Here is a 16,903-nt window from a genome sequence, read left to right as displayed (position 1 = left end):
TAACAATGTTCTGTGAAAGTCTGCTGTACAGCAAAGTGATCCAGTTATACATATATGTGTGTATGTGTGTGTATATGTATATGTATATATATATATATATATATGTATACATATTGACTTAAAATGTTCTGTCAATTTCTATTGTACAAAGTGGCCCAGTCATACGTGTATATATATACATTCTTTTTCTCACATTTTCTTCCCTCATGTTCCCTGTGCTATACAGCCAGACCTCATTGTTTATCTACTCCAAATGCAGAAGTTTGCATCTACTAACGCCAAACTCACAGTCCGTTCACCTCCCTCTCCCTCCACCTTGGCAACCAAAAGTCTGCTCTCTATATCCATGAGTTTCTTTCTCTTCCATAGATGGGTTCATTTGTGCCACATTTTAGATTCCACATATAAGTGATACCATATGATGTTTGCCTTTCTCTTTCTGACTTACTTCACTTAGTATTAGAATCTCTAGCTCCATCCTTGTTGATGCAAGTGGCATTATTTTGTTCTTTTTGTTCTTTTCATGGCTGAGTAGTATTCCACTGTGTATATGTACCACATCTGCTTGATCCATTCATCTGTCAATGGATATTTATACTGTTTTAATGTCTTGACTATTGCAAAAAGTGCTGCAATGAACATAGGGGTGGATGTATTTTTTTCAATGAAAGTTTTGTCCAGATATATGCCCAGGAGTGGTATTGCTTGAGCTTATGGTAATTCTATATTTAGTTTAGTGAGGTGGCTCCATACATCTTCTATAGTGGTTATACAAATTTACAATCCCACCAGCAGTTTAGAGGGGTCCCTTTTCTCCACAACTTCTCCAGCATTTGTTACTTGTGGACATATTAATGATGGCCATTCTGACCAGTATGAGGTGGTACTTCGTTGCAGTTTTGATTTGCATTTCTCTAATAATTAGTGATGTTGAGCATTTTTTTCATGTGCCTGTTTGCCATCCATATGTCTTCTTTGGAGAAATGGCTATTTAGGACTTCTGTACATTTTTCAATTGGGTTGTTGGATTTTTTGCTGTTGAGTTGTATGGATTCTTTGTCTATTCTGGAGATTAAGATCTTGTCAGTTGCATCATTTGAAACTATTTTCTCACATTCCATGGGTTATCCTTTTTTATGGTTTCCTTTGCTGTGCAAGTGCTTGTCAGTTTGATGAGGTCCCATTGGTCTATTCTTGCTTTTATTTCTGTTGCCTTTGAAAACTGACCTGAGAAACATTTGTAAGGTTGATGTCAGAGTGTTTTGCCTATGTTCTCTTCTAGGAGTTTGATGGTGTCTTGTCTTATGTTTAAGTCTTTTAGCCAGTTTGAGTTTATTTTTGTGCATGGTGTGAGGATATGCTCCCGTTTTATTGATTTACATGTGGCTGTCCAGTTTTCCCAGCACTGTTTGCTGAAAAGACTTTTTACCATTTTATATTCTTACCTGGTCTGTCAAAGATTAATTGACTGCAGGTGTCTGGGTTAATTTCTGGGTTTTCTATTCTGTCCCGTTGGTCTATATGTCTGTTTTGGTACCAGTACCACACTCTCTTAATTGCTGTGGCTTTGTAATATTGTCTGAAGTCTGGGAGAGTTATGAACCCTGCTCAGTTTTTTTTTCCCTCCTTTGGATTTCTTTGGCAATTATAGTTTTTTATGGTTCCATATAAACTTTTGGATTGTTTGTTCTAGTTCTACGAAAAATGTCTTGGGTAATTTGATAGGGATTGCATTGAATCTGTAGATTGCTTTGGGTAGTGTGGCCATTTTAATGATATTAATTCTTCCAATACAGGAGCATAGAATATCTTTCCATTTCTGTGAATCCTCTTTAATTTCCTTGATTAACATTTTATAGTTCTCAGCATATAAATCTTTCTCCTCCTTGGTCAGGCGTATTCCTAGGTATTTAATATTGTGGTGTGATTTTAAAAGGTAGTATACTTTTATATTCCTTTTCTAATATTTCATTGTTAGCATTCAGAAATGCAACCAATTTCTGAATGTTAATTGTATATCCTGCTACTTTGCTGAATTCATTGATCAGTTTGAGTAGTTTTTGCGAGAAGTCCCTAGGGTTTTCTATATATGGTATCATGTCATCTGCATAAAGTGAACAATATTACCTCTTCCAATTTAGATAATTTTTATTTCTTTTGTTTGTCTGATTTCTGTGGCTAGGACTTCCTATAATATGTTGAATAAAATCGGTAAGAATGGGCATTCTTGTCTCGTTCCAGATTTTAGCAAGAAGACTTTAAACTTTTCTCCATTGAGTGTTATATTGGCTATGGGTTTGTCATCAATGGCTTTTCTAATGTTAATGTATGTTCCCTCTATACCCATGTTGGTAATAGTTTTTTTTTATCATTAATGTGTATTAAATTTTGTCAAATGCTTTTTCTGCATCTATTGAAATAATCATATTGTTTTTGACTTTTCTTTTGTTAATGTGGTGTAAGATGATTAATTTGCATATGTTGAACCATCCTTGTGAACCTGGGGTGAATCCCCCTTGGTCATGGTGTATGATTTTTTAATACATTGTTTGGTTTGGTAAGCTTAAATTTTGTTGAGGATTTTTGTATCTATATTCATCAAAGATATTGGCCTATTCTTTTTTTTTTTTTGATAGTTCTTTGTCTGGCTTTTGTATTAGGATGATGGTGGCTTCATAGAATGTCTTTGGGATTATTCCTTTTTCTCCAACCTTTTGGCAAATTTTAAGAAGGATAGGTGTAAATTCTTCATATGTTTGGTAGAATTCACCTGTGAACCAATTCGGTCCTGGACTTTTGTTGGTAGGGAATGTTTGTTATTACATATTCAATTTCATTTCTAGTGGTAAATCAGTTCAAATGATATGTTTCTTCATGATTCAGTTTTGGCAAGTTCTATGTCTCTAGAAAATTGTCCATTTCTTCTAGGATGTCAAATTTGTTGGTTTATAATTATTCATAGTATTCTCTTACTTTTTTTGTCTTTCTGTGGTATCCATTGAGATTTGTCCTTTTTCGGTTCTTTGTGTGTGTACGTGTGTGTGTGTGTGTGTGTGTGTGTGTGCGCCCGCGCGCTTAGGGCCACACCTCAAAAATATGGAAGTTCCGAGGCTAGGGGTCAAATTGGAGATTCAGCTGCAGGCCTATACCACAGCCACAGCAATGCCAGATCCGAGTCACATCTGAAACCTACACCACAGATCATGGCAACTCCAGATACTTATTCTACGGAGTGGGGCCCAGAATTGAACCTGCATCATCATGGATACTGGTTGGGCATGTTAGCGCTGAGCCACAATGGGAATTCCTCCGTTTTTTTCATTTCTTATTTTATTTGCATTCTTTTCCTATTCTTGGTGAGTCTAGCCAGAGGTTCGCCAATTTTGTTTACCCTTTCAAAGAACCAGTTCTTCATTTTATTTATTTTTTCTATTGTTTTTTGAATCTCTATTTTATTCATTTCCTCTCTAATCTTTATGATTTCCTTCCTTCTGCTGAGTTTGAGTTTTGCTTGTTCTTTTTCTAATTCTTATAAGTGGTAGGTTATATTGTTTACTTGAGATTTTTCTCTTTTTGAGGAAGACCTGTATTGCTATGAACTTCCCTACAAGAACTGCTTTTGCATCATCCCATGTAAACCGAATGGTTTTGTTTTTATTGTCATTGTATCTGGGTATTTTTTAATTTCTTTTGATTTCCTCATTGGACATTTTTTCTTAGTAATATGTTTTTTAGTCTCCATGTACTCAATTTTTTTCTCACTTATTTTACTGTGAAAAGAATGAATATTCTTTCTTTTGGATGCACTATCCTAAAAATATCAAATAAGTATAACTGTTCTAATGTGTCATTCAGTAACTCTGTTGCCTTATTGATTTTCTGTCTAGAGGATCTGTTCATTGATGTGTGTGGGCTATTAAAATTTCCTAGTGTTATTGTATTCCCATCAATTTCTCCTTTTATATCTGTTAGTATTTGTTGTATTATTTGGGTTCTCTTATATTAGGTGCATATATATTTTTGGTGTACATTCATCTTCTTGAATTGATCCTTTTATCACTAAATAGTGTCCTTTTTTTTCCTTAGTTATAGTCTTTGTAACTCTATTTTGTCTGATATGAGTATTGTAACTCCCACTTTCCTATCTTTTCCATTCACATGAAATATATTATGCAATCCCCTCACTTTCAATTTATATGTGTATATTTCCCTAAGTTTACTCTATGTAAATAACATATTGTAGGCTCCTGTTTTTTTTTTCTATGCACTCTGCCATTCTATGTCTTTTGATTGGAGCATTCAGTCCATCGACTTTTAAGATAATTATTGATAAAATGTATTTATCGACATTTTAAATTTCATTTTCCAGTTGATTCTATGTTATTTCTATGATGCTTTTTTATGGTTTGATGATTGCCTTTTATTTTATGCTTGTCTCCCTTTCTGTTTTTTGTTTTGTTTTGTTTTATTTTTTTTCATTTGTTTTGTTTTCTGGCTTCCTGCTTTTTTTTTTTTTTCCTTTCTTTTAAGGGTTTATTTAAGCTGATTTTTTTTATTACTCAAATGAATTTATCGCATCTGTAGTTATCTAATGATCATAACAATCCAATTTCACAGTATTTCCATCCCATGATACAAGCACATCCCCCCAACCCTCAAACTGTCTGCTCCAGATATCATAAGATTTTCAATGTCTGTGAGTCAGCATCTGTTCTGCAACGAAGTTCAGTCTGTCCTTTTTTCAGATTTCACATGTCAGTGAAAGCATTTGATGTTGGTGTCTCATTGTCTGACTGACTTCAATCAGCATGATAATTTCTAGGTCCATCCATGTTGCTAAAAATGCCAGTATTTCATTCCTTTTAATGGCTGAGTAATATTCCATTGTGTATATGTACAACAACTTCTTGATCCTCTCCTCTGTAGATGGACGTTTAGGTTTTCTCCATGTCCTGTTTATTGCAAATAGTGCTGCAATGAACATTGGAGTACATGTGTCTTTGCAAGTCATGGATTTCTCTGGATAGAAGCCCAGGAGTGGGATTGCTGGATCAAATGGTAGTTCTATGTTTAGTTTTATGAGGAATCCCCATACTGTTTTCCACAGTGGTTGCACCAATTTACAATCCCACCAAAAGGGTAAGAGGGTTCCTTTTCCTCCACACCCTCTCCAGCGCTTATTGTTTGTAGACTTTTGGATGATGGCCATTCCGGCTGGTGTAAGGTGGTACCTCATCGTGGTTTTGATTTGCATTTCTCTAATAATGAGTGATGTTGAACATCTTTTCATGTGTATTTTGGCCATCTGTATGTCTTCTTTGGAGAACTGTCTGTTTAGATCTTCTGCCCAGTTTTCGATGGGTTTTTTTTTTTTTTTTTTTTTTTGGAATGGAGCTGTAGAAGGTGTTTATAAATTTTGGAGATTAATCCCTTGTCAGTTGATTCACTTGCAAAGATTTTCTCCCATTCTGTGCATTGTCTTTTTGTTTTGTTTAGGGTTTCCTTTGATGTGCAGAAACTTTTAAGTTTAATTAGGTCCCATTTGTTTATTTTTGTTTTTACTGTCATTACTATAAGATGAGGATCTGAGAAGATGTTGCTGTGGTTTATGTCAGAGAGTGTTTGGCCTGTGTTTTCCTCTAAGAGTTTTATAGTGTCTGGTCTTATATCTAGGCCTTTAATCCATTTTAAGTTTATTTTTGTGTATGGTGTTAGGGAGTGCTCTAATTTCATTCTTTTACACATGGATGTCCAGTTTTCCCAGCACCACTTATTGAACAAGCTGTCCTTTCTCCATTGTATATTCTTGCCTCCTTTGTCATAGATTAGTTAGCTGTAGATGCATGGGTTGACTTCTGGGCTTTCTATCCTGTTCCACTGATCTATATGTCTGTCTTTGTGCCAGTACCATACAGTTTTGATGATTGTTGCTTTGTAGTATAGTCTGAAGTCGGGAAGCCTGATTCCTCCAGCTCGATTTTTCTTTTTCAGGATGTCTTTGGCTAGTCTGGGTCTTTTGTGCTTCCAAACAAACTGTAAAATATTCTGTTTGAGTTCTGTGAAAAATGTCCTTGGTAATTTGATAGGGATTACATTGAATCTGTAGATTGCCTTAGGTAGTATAGTCATTTTGATAATATTAACTCTTCCAATCCACAAGCATGGTAGATCTTTCCATCTATTTGTGTCATCTTTGATTTCTTTCATCAGTGTCTTATAGTTTTCAGAGTACAGGTCTTTTGTCTCTTTAGGTAGGTTTACTCCTAGGTATTTTTTTCTTTTGGATGCAATGGTGAATGGGATTGCTTCCCTAATTTCTCTTTCTGATCTTTCATTTTACATATATAGAAATGCCATCGATTTCTGTGTATTAATTTTGTATCCTACGACTTTGCCAAATTCGTGGATGAGTTCTAACAGTTTTCTGGTAGTCTTTAGGATTCTCTAGGTATAGTATCATGTGTTCTGCAAATAGGGATAATTTTACTTTTTCCTTTCCAATTTGGATTCCTTTTATTTCTTTTACTTCTCTGATTGCCGTGGCTAGGACTTCCAAAACTATGTTGAAGTGTAGTGGTGAGAGTGTACATCCGTGTCCTGTTCCTGAACTCAGCGGAAATTCTTTCAACTTTTCACCATTGAGAATGATGTTTGCTGTGGGTTTTTCATATTTGGCCTTTATGATGTTGAGGTAGGTTCCCGTTATGCCCACTTTCTTAAGGGTTTTTATCATAAATGGGTGTTGGATTTTGTCAAAGGATTTTTCTACATCTATTGAGAGGGTCATATGGTTTTTCCTCTTCAGTTTGTTAATGTGGTGTATCACACTGATGAATTTGTGGATATTGAAGAACCCTTGCAACCCTGGGATAAATCCCTCTTGATCATGATGTACAATCATTTTAATGCATTGTTGGATGTGGTTTGCTAGTATTTTGGTGAGAATTCTTGCATCGATATTCATCAGTGAAATTGGCCTATAGTTTTCTTTTTTTGTGGTATCTTTGTCTAGTTTTGGTATCAGGGTGATGGTGGCCAAGTAGACTGACTTTGGGAGTATCCCTTCCTCTGCAATACTTTGAAATAGTTTCAGAAGGATTGTTGTTAGCTCGTCTCTAAATGTTTGATAGAATTCACCTGTGAAGACATCTGGTCCTGGACTTTTGTTTGTTGGAACTTTTTTAATCACAGTTTCAATGTCAGTACTCGTGATTGGTCTATTCATCTTTGCTATTTCATTTTGGTTTAGTCTTGGGGGATTGTCCTTTTCTAAGAATTTGGCCATTTCTTATAGGTTTTCCATTTTATTGGCTTATAGTTGCATATAGTGGTCTCTTAGGATCCTTTGTATTTATATGATGTCCATTGTTACTTCTCCTTTTTCATTTCTAATTTTATTAATTTGAGTCCTCTCTCTTTTTTTCTTGAGAAGTCTGGCTAGGAGTTTATCAATTTTGTTGATCTTTTCAAAGAACCAGCTTTTCATTTCATTGATCTTTTCTATGGTTTTCTTTGCTTCAGTTTCATTGATTTCTGCTCTTATCTTTATGATTTCTTTCTTTCTACTAACTTTAGGTCTTGTCTGTTCTTCTCTCTGGAGCTGCTTTAGATGTAAAGTTAGCTTGTTTATCTGAGCTTTTTCTTTTTCCTGAGGTGGGCTTGTACTGCTACAAACATTCCTCTTAGAATGGCTTTTACTGCATCCCATAGGTTTTGGAGTGTCGTATCTTTGTTGTCATTTGCTTCTAGGTATTTTTTAATTTCCTCTTTGATTTCTTCAGTGATCCATTGGTTGTTTAGTGGCATGTTGTTTAGTCTCCACGTGCTTGTGTTTTTTTTTTTAAGATTTTTTTCTTGCTGTTGATTTCCAGCTGTAGAGTGTTGTCATCAGAAAAGATTCTTGATATGATTTCAATTTTCTTAAAGTTCCTAGGTTGGACTTGTAGCCCAGGATATGATCAATCTTAGAGCATGTTCCATGTGCACTTGAGAGGAATGTGTATTCTGTTGCTTTTGGATGGAATGTCCTATAAATATCTATTAGGCCCATCTGGTTTAATGCATCATTCAGGGCCTATGTTTCCTTATTGATTTTTTATCTGGATGATCTGTCCATTGCTGTAAGTGGGGTGTTCAAGTCTCCCACTATGATTGTGTTATTGTCGATGTCTCCTTTTAAGGTTGTTAGCAGTTGCCTTATATATTGTGCCTTATATGTTGGGTGCATAGATATTTAAAATTGAAGAAGAGAGAAGAGTGAGAGAAGGTGACAGAAAAAAAAATCCAGGAGGCACAAAGAGTACCATATAAAATAAACCCAAGGAGGAACACCCGAGACACATTTTAATCAAACAGACCAAAATTAAAGACAAAGAGAAAATCTTGAAAGCAGCTAGGGAAAAGAAACAAATAACATACAAGTTATCCCCAATAAGGTTATTGGCAGATTTTTCAGCAGAAACTCTGCAGGCCAGAAGGGAGTGGCAGGATGTACTTAACGTGATGAAAGGGAAAAACCTACAACCAAGATTAATCTACTCAGCAAGGCTCTCCTTCAGATTTTAAGGAGAAATCAAAACCTTCACAGATAAGCAAAAGCTGAGAGAATTCAGCAACATTAAACCAGTCTTGCAAAAAATACTAAAGGAACTTCTATAGGCAGAAAAGAACAAGAGAAGGAAAGAAAAAGAGCAGCATGATTGTAAAAAATCATGGACTTGGAGAAGAGACTTGTGGCTGCCTGATGGGAGGGGGAAGGAGTAGGAGGGATCGGGAGCTTGGGGTTATCAGATACAATTTAGAATAGATTTACAAGGAGATTCTGCTGAGTAGCATTGAGAACTTTGTCTAGATACTCATGTTGCAACAGAACAAAGGGTGGGGGAAAATGTAATTGTAATGTATACATGTAAGGATAACTTGACCCCCTTGCTGTACAGTGGGAAAATAAAAAAAAAGAAAAGAAAAGAAAAAGAGCAGCAAAAACAAATCCAAAGTAATTAATAAAATGGCAATAAGAACATACATATCAATAATTACCTTAAATGTTAATGGACTAAATGCCCCAACCAAAAGACATAGACTGGCTGAATGGAGACTAAAACAAGACCCATATATATGCTGTCTTCAAGAGACCCACTTCATGTCTAGGGACACATACAAATTGAAAGTGAGAGGATGGAAAAAAACATTTCATGCATATGGGGATCAAAAGAAAGCTGGAGTAGCAATACTCATACCAGACAAAATATGCTTTAAAAAGAAGAATATTTTAAGTGACAAAGAAGGTCATTATGTAATGATCAAAGGATCAATCCAAGAAGAAGATATAACAATTTTAAATACCTTTCTGTTTTTTGTGAATATATTGTTTGGTTTTGACTTTTTGTCGCCCTGTTTTTCAAGTATGTTAATCCCTTCCCATTTCTCCTTTCTTTAGCCTGATAGATGTATAGGCTCAAAAACATTCTAAAAAAATAAGAGTCAAGATTTTCTTTCTTTCCTTCCCCATATTTTATGATTTTGATGCCCTTTTAAAACATCTTCATGATTAGCCTTTTGCTCTTCCTTGTGTTTGCATCACTTTTCCAAATTTTTTTTCCTTGAGATCTTTATACTGACCTATTTAACAGACTATTTTACAATTATGATTTCCTCCATCCTATTTCTTCTTACTTTTTTATTTATAGAAGCCCATTCAGTATTTCTTTTACAATGGGTTTAGTATTGCTGTACTCTTAGTTTTTGTTTGTTGGAGAAATTCTTTATTTTTCCTTCTATTTTAAATGATATTCTTGCTGGGTAGAGTATTCTAGGCTGCAAATTTTTCCCTTTTAGAACTTTGAATATACCTTGCCACTCTCTTCTGGCTTGTCGTGTTTCTGTAGAGGAATCAGCTGATAGACTTATGGGGGTTCCTTTATAATTAATTATTTGTTTTTCTCTTGCTTTTCGAATCCTCTCCTTATCTTTAACTTATGATATTTTTACTGTAATGTGCCTTGGTTTCTGTCTGGGCTCATCTTGTTTGGGGCCCTCTTTGCTTCCTGTATCTTGATATATGTTTTCTTTAAATTCGGAACTTTTGCAGCCATAACTTCTTCAAATATGTTTTCAATCCCCTTTTATTTTTCTTCTCTTTATTTAATCCCTATTATGTGTAGGTTAGTCTGCTTTATATTATCCCATAGATCTCATATTGCTTTCATGTTTTTTCATTTGGTTTTCCGTCTGCTGTCCTGATTTGTGATTTCCATCATTTTATCTTCCATATCACTAATTCATTCCTCTGCCTTATTCATTCTGCTCTTCAGTGCCTTTAACTCATCTTGCATCACTCTAAATGAATTTTCTAATTTTTCTTGACTCGTCCTTCCACTTTCCATTTCCTTTCTAAAGTAATATTCATTACTCTTCATAGCTGCTCTTAATTTCTCCATAGCTGCTGTTAATTCCTTCAGAAATTTCAGTATCCCCTTTTTTTGTCTTTTGTCTTTTTTTTAGGGCTGCAACCATGGCATATGGAGGTTCCCAGGCTAGGGATTGAATCAGAGCTGTGGCTTCTGACCTTTCCCACAGCCACAGAAACACAGAGTCCAAGCCTTGTCTGTGACCTACACCAGAGGTCATGGTGACACCAGATCCTTAACCCACTGAGCATGTCCAGGGATCGAATCTGCAACCTCATGGTTACTAGTCAGGTTTGTTAACCACTGAGCTATGACAGGAATCCCAAGTATTCCCTTTTTAAACTCATTTTCTGTTAGACTGTAGAGGTCTGTTTCCTTGTTTGCTCCTTCAGGTGAATTCTCCTGTTTTTTTTTTTTTTTTGTTGTTGTTGTTGTTGTTTTTGTCTTTTTGCTATTTCTTGGGCTGCTCCCACGGCATATGGAGGTTCCCAGGTTAGGGGTCTAATCGGAGCTGTAGCCACCCGCCTACACCAGAGCCACAGCAACGCGGGATCCGAGCCGCGTCTGCAACCTACACCACAGCTCACAGCAACACCGGATCATCAACCCACTGAGCAAGGGCAGGGACAGAACCCTCAACCTCATAGTTCCTAGTCAGATTTGTTAACCACTGTGCCATGATGGGAACTCCCTCCTGTTCTTTTAACTGAGGATGGTTCCTGAGCTTATTCATTTTGCTTATTCTGTGAGTTTAAGGAAAACAACAACTGTTGTCTTAGAGGGTTATTTGTATGTGAGAGCTCCCCTGGTTAGTTTGTAAGGGATTACTTTTTCTTTTTTTTTTGCATGAGGATTACTTACACTTTGGATGCTTGCTGTCTCTTTTCTCAGTGTGTGCAGGCTTTTATTCCATTGATAGATGGTGTGCTCTTTTATGGTCCATGTATGCTTTCAGGGAGATGGAGGTAATGGGCAGTGCCTATATCCAATGACTGTTTGCTGGGCCCTTGACAGTAGTGAGTACCCATAGGGAGGTGGCACAGGCTCCTCCTGGTTGCAAGGCCCTGGGAAGTGGCCATGACCCTCAGGCAGGTGTAGCACTGCCCAGAGCATTTGGCAGTGGCAACAGCAGGATGTGTGCATTCTCAGGGGAGTGAGAGCAACAATGGGTGGATCTTGGTTGCAGTGGCCTCCTCTGCAATGTCCCCGGATGTAATTGGTGCTGTAGGTGGTGCCTGTTCATGGACCCCTAGTGACAGCAGGCCATGCCCATTTCTGGAGTCTGAGATGCCTGTGGCAGTTTGCCCCTGCTGCCTGTAGCACATATAAGCAGTGCCCTGCCACCCAAGTGCCTATGCATGTGCAGAGCAAGATTTTTGTCTGTTTTGTTCATTTAAGAGCCTAGAGCAATGTTCGGCACAGAGTAAATACCTCAATTACTATTTGTGTAATAAAAGGATTCCTGGAAACACTTTCCATATTCCTCCTCCCATGTGACTCTTTGTCCATCCAGATTCCTTTTTTCCAGTATCCTCAAAGAACTGCATTTTTCTTTCCTGTTCTCCCTTTTTATCTCCTTTTTCTGAAAAAAAAATACCTCTCCTGTGCTTCATCCATTCAGGGTCTTGTTCTATGTTAACAAACCAACCAACCCCTGAGAGTCTAATAGCTTTAAGTAACCTAGGGTATATCCTTACTTACAAACCCAAATAAATTAGGATGGTTGGGGAGATTTCAGGAATGACACAAAGGGGGTGTGGGCAGTATTTGTGGCCTTTTCCTGGGCCACAAATTTCATCCCATCCTATCTGTGGGTAGCAGAAACCCTGGTATACTAGAAAAATCCTAGAACCTAAACTCAAGGTATGGAAATCAGTATTGCCCTGCCACTTATTTAATTGTGATTTGGGGGAATTTACTTGATCCTTCTGATTATGTTTACTTATCTCAAAAATTGGGAGGAATAGTAGAACTTGTTTTGCATAGTTGCTCTTATGAGAAAATGAGATCATATAATAACTAATGCATTTAGCACATATTAATATCTCAATAAATTGTAACTATCATTTCCAGCACACTTTCCTGCCACAAAATTTGTGCACATTAAAAATTGTTATCCATTTCGCAAGGTCATTATTATTAAATAACATAATGGATTAAGAAACTATAAAATTCTGTGCAACATTTAATTTGTTAGCTTGGATACAACTATTAAGTAAAAAGGCAAACAATGTCGATCTTTCAATACCAACAAGTTTGACAAGTATAGCAGTATGGAAACTAATTAGCAATTAGGTCTAATTTTTTTAGGGCTACACCCATGGCATATGGAGGTTCCCAGGCTAGGGGTTAAATTAGAGCTGTAGTCTCTGGCCTAAGCCACAGCCACAGCAATGCCAGATCCAAGCCATGTCTATGACCTACACCACAGCTCAAAGCAATGCTGGATCCTTAACCCACTGAGTGAGGCCAGGCATTGAACCTGCATCCTCATGGATGCTAGTCAGATTTGTTTCCACTGAGCCACAATGGGAACTCCATAGGCCTAAATTTTAGGATAGCTTATATCATAAGAAAGTAGATGTCATCAGATTGATAACTCAAGCTGCTTCTGAAAGGTTAGCAAATGTTAATTAAACTGAGATGTGAAGCAGGACATAGGTGCTTGCCAGGCTGAACTCTAATCTGTTCCCTTTGGACAGATAATTTCAAGATAAAAGCTGCATGTTGCTTAGATAAAAGTTAGAGACCTCCTATATCTCATTCTTGACGTCAAGGAGACATCCAGAACTACATATGCACAGAAAGGTTCCTCAGGGGTCAGATGAAGGAGTGGCACCAGGCCATAGTACACCCTGTCAATTTCCCAGAGGCTCAGGTATGAAAATCCATCCTGAGGGCAGGGCCCTGAGTCAGGCCAAAGCCAGATAAAGCTAGATGATTGGACAGAGGAAGCCAGAAGGACTGCCCACAAACAAGTGATTTAAACAACCTCCAAAACATGTGTAGTCTCTCTTCCTCTCTTGCTATTTCTCTCTCTCCTCTCTCTCTGTCTTTCTCTCTCCCTCTCCACCCCACCCCCAGAGCCTGCCTGGGCCTGTGCTTTCTCCAGGCCTATCTTTTCTCTCTTATTTCTTAATAATCCTTGCCTGTGCCTTCTTCTCTCTCTTCTCTTTTTAAATAAACACTTTTTGCCTCAATACCCTCAATCTCTTTGCTGGATTCTTTCTCCAAAGGAACAAAGTTCTGGGGACCTATATCAACTGGTGAGGGTTCAGCATTCTCACCTCACAGCCACCCTAGAACAGAAGCACATTCTGATTATCTAATGGAATTATTATTTGAAATATTTAGTCTCCCCTTTCTTTCATTGTTCATAAATTCCAGTTTGCTTTGATGTCTAGTTTAACTATAGATTGCAAATCTTATCCTCATTTTCTTATGCTCAAATTTTATTCATTCACTTATTCGTTTAACAAACATTTAATAGGCACTATGTGCCATGAAGTGAGGGTGAAAAGACATAAGGATACAAATGGACAAGAAATAGGAAAGAGATTTCCAGATAGAGGCATTAGTAGATGCAAAGGCTCAGAGACATAAAACCTACACATTTTTCTAAACGGTGATTGTTCAGGCTGAATGATGCAGGAGAGTTAGGTGCATATGCAAGCCAGGGTAAGAAGCTGAAGCCTATAACTATTTAAAGTCACCACAGAAATTTGGTTGTTGTCATTGGATAATGCAGAATTATTTATTTAAAAAGTTTAAAGTTACTTGTATTACTTATTGTTAGGTTAAAATAATTATAAATAGTAGATAATATTATTATATTTTAATAAAAAGAATAACTATATACATTGATTCTTAGAAATCTAAAAGAACCCAAAAAGTTAATAGTGATAAGAATATATATATTTTATTTTCTCTGTACATCTCTGTACTATGAATTTTTAAAATAACATTAACATTTTTTAAATTTAACAATAGTTTATATTTTGGAAAACACCAAGTAGACTTTAAAACTACTTTATTTTCTGAAACAAAACTGCTTGAACAACATCATTTGCCATATAATACCTAATTGGTATTATCCAGGTTGGAAGCAACCTATATATCTGAATGCAAAGGAAAATGTTTGCTTTTATTCATTTTGATGTTTTTTATGATTATAGCTGGTCTCTAACAAAATAATTATGATTCGTTACCTTTTGAATTACATTTTATTTTTCTATCCATACTTATTAAACTCTTTTCTCCTCTTCTTCACTTTCCAACTCAGGATATGGGAAATATACAGTCAAAATTTTTTCATATTATCCTACTTTTAACTAAAGGCCAAGAAAGTTAAAAGGCAGTAGACTCTGAATAAAATAGAATGTCAAAATCTGCTATGTTTAAAGTACTTTCCTTACGCGAAACAAATTTTCAAAGCTGTTTTTTTTTTTTCCCAGCAAATCATCAAAACATTACCAAATTTCTAAAACTGTGTCTATTTTACTGTTTTTTTTTTTTTTTGGTCATTTTAGGGCCACACCAGTGGAATATGGAAGTATCCAGGCTAGGGGTCAAATCGGAGCTACAGCTGCCAGCCAGCACCATAGCCACAGCAACACAGGATCTGAGCCACATCTATAACCTACACTCCAGCTCACATCAATGCCAGATCCTTAACCCACTGAGAAAGGCCTAGAATTGAACCTGCATCCTCATGGGTGCTAGTTAGATTCATTTCCATTGAGCCACAACAGGAACTCCGATGTATCCAGTTTAAACAAACATGGTCTTACTGCAAATAGAACTAAAATTTAGCATTTTTAAAAATTAGCTCATAACTTTTTTAAAGAAGACATTTGCTAATGATTTCTAAAGGGCAGGAATATACTCCAGGATATCTTATAAGATAAGCATAATTGCACTTATTTTTCACAAAAATTTGGATTATTTGGGTAAAATGGGTAATATCCTTTTATGTATATTTTTGCTCCTACTAAGAATAGTTGAAAGAAAAGTTTTGTTACAAAATTAAAATAGGGCAAATATTGTATATAGGTACATTTTCGTATCATTAATTTTTTGGTTCTTGCTGGTTTCAATCCATTGACACAAAGACCTCAGCACAATATTAAGAAGTCACTCTATTGAAGTTCCCTTGTGGCACATCAGGTTAAGTATCTAGACTTGTCACCGCAGTGTCACAGGTTCTTGCTCTGGCATGAGCTTGATCCTTGGCCTAGGAACTTCCACATGCCACAAGCACTGTCAAAAAAGAGTCACACTATGATAATTTGACACCCCTTAGATTATTACTAGTAAATTATTACTTATTTTAAATAAAATGTCTAAAAATAGTGTCAAATATTATAACAGAACTTTAATCATATACTACAAATAATTCATATTACAAACTGTAATAAAGAATATTTTAGACATATTCTTCACATATTCTTTAAAAGTTCACGAAATTCCAAGATGTCTCAAATTTTTATTTCAGACCTAGTAGCATAGAAGCTAGGTTTTCTAAGTAGAATTTCCACAAATTTAAGAAGTGAGACATTGATTAGCTTACTAACTTACTATCTGTGCCTTATGCATTTCCTCTTTCTGGTTAAATAAATGAAGGGCTTTAATTATTCCAAGAACTCCAGTTGCTGTTTCAGGTAAAAATATCACTGGTTTTGTATATAGCTACCATCACCTGAGAGTTTACACTGAACAATCTGACCATGTAGAACAGCAGTTGTTTTCAGCAACTGATGTGGACAACTATACTTGAATGAAGATAATTGAAGAAACATATGTATCTTAACTCTAAAACGTTAACATTGCTACATACTTGAAAAAAGGCTTTCACAAATTATTGCTCCATATACTAGCTCTGGTCCTCAGCACTTCTGCTACATAAAGAAGATTTAAACAAAGATGCAGTCAGGACAAATTTGCTATTTCTCATTGGGCTTGCCTGGAAACTAAATGGAGCTTACTCCCAGCCCTTCTTTGGCTCTACACACTACATTTTGGTATCCTATCCAGACTTCCAGGACAGTCTACCTCAGCCTGCCTGTTTGAGGCTTTGCATGCAACCATTTCAGAGTTAACAGTTTGTCAGTGTCTTACCCAGATATGAGGCCAGGTAAAAATCTATTCTGGACCATACCTATATCCAGGAAACACTAGAAAGATGACAGAATTTCTTCATTCTGTAGGCAGAATATCCAACTCTCCACCTGGAGGCCAGGACTTCCTGGCCCAGGTTTAGAACTAATGAGAAGAAAATACTGCAGGCCTAGGTCACTGGGCTAGCAGACATACCCACTACACCACCCAACATCTGCTTTGGGGTTTATGAAGCTTCCCAAACCATTTGAAAAATTCTCAATAGCGTTATGGTAACTTTTCAGATGTACTTTCAAAAAAGAAGTCCCTAAAGAAACCAGAAGAGGTAGGGAACTTTATATAGATTTAAACTGTGGGAATCGTTCAAGGAGCTCAGT

The sequence above is a fragment of the Sus scrofa genome, chromosome X, assembly GCF_054392235.1.
Source record: "Sus scrofa isolate SSC_HxYL_T2T_F1_AM1 chromosome X, Sscrofa_HxYL_maternal_Yorkshire_Landrace_v2.0, whole genome shotgun sequence".
Taxonomy (NCBI): Eukaryota; Metazoa; Chordata; class Mammalia; order Artiodactyla; family Suidae; genus Sus; species Sus scrofa.
Note: the sequence above shows the minus strand (reverse complement) of the source record.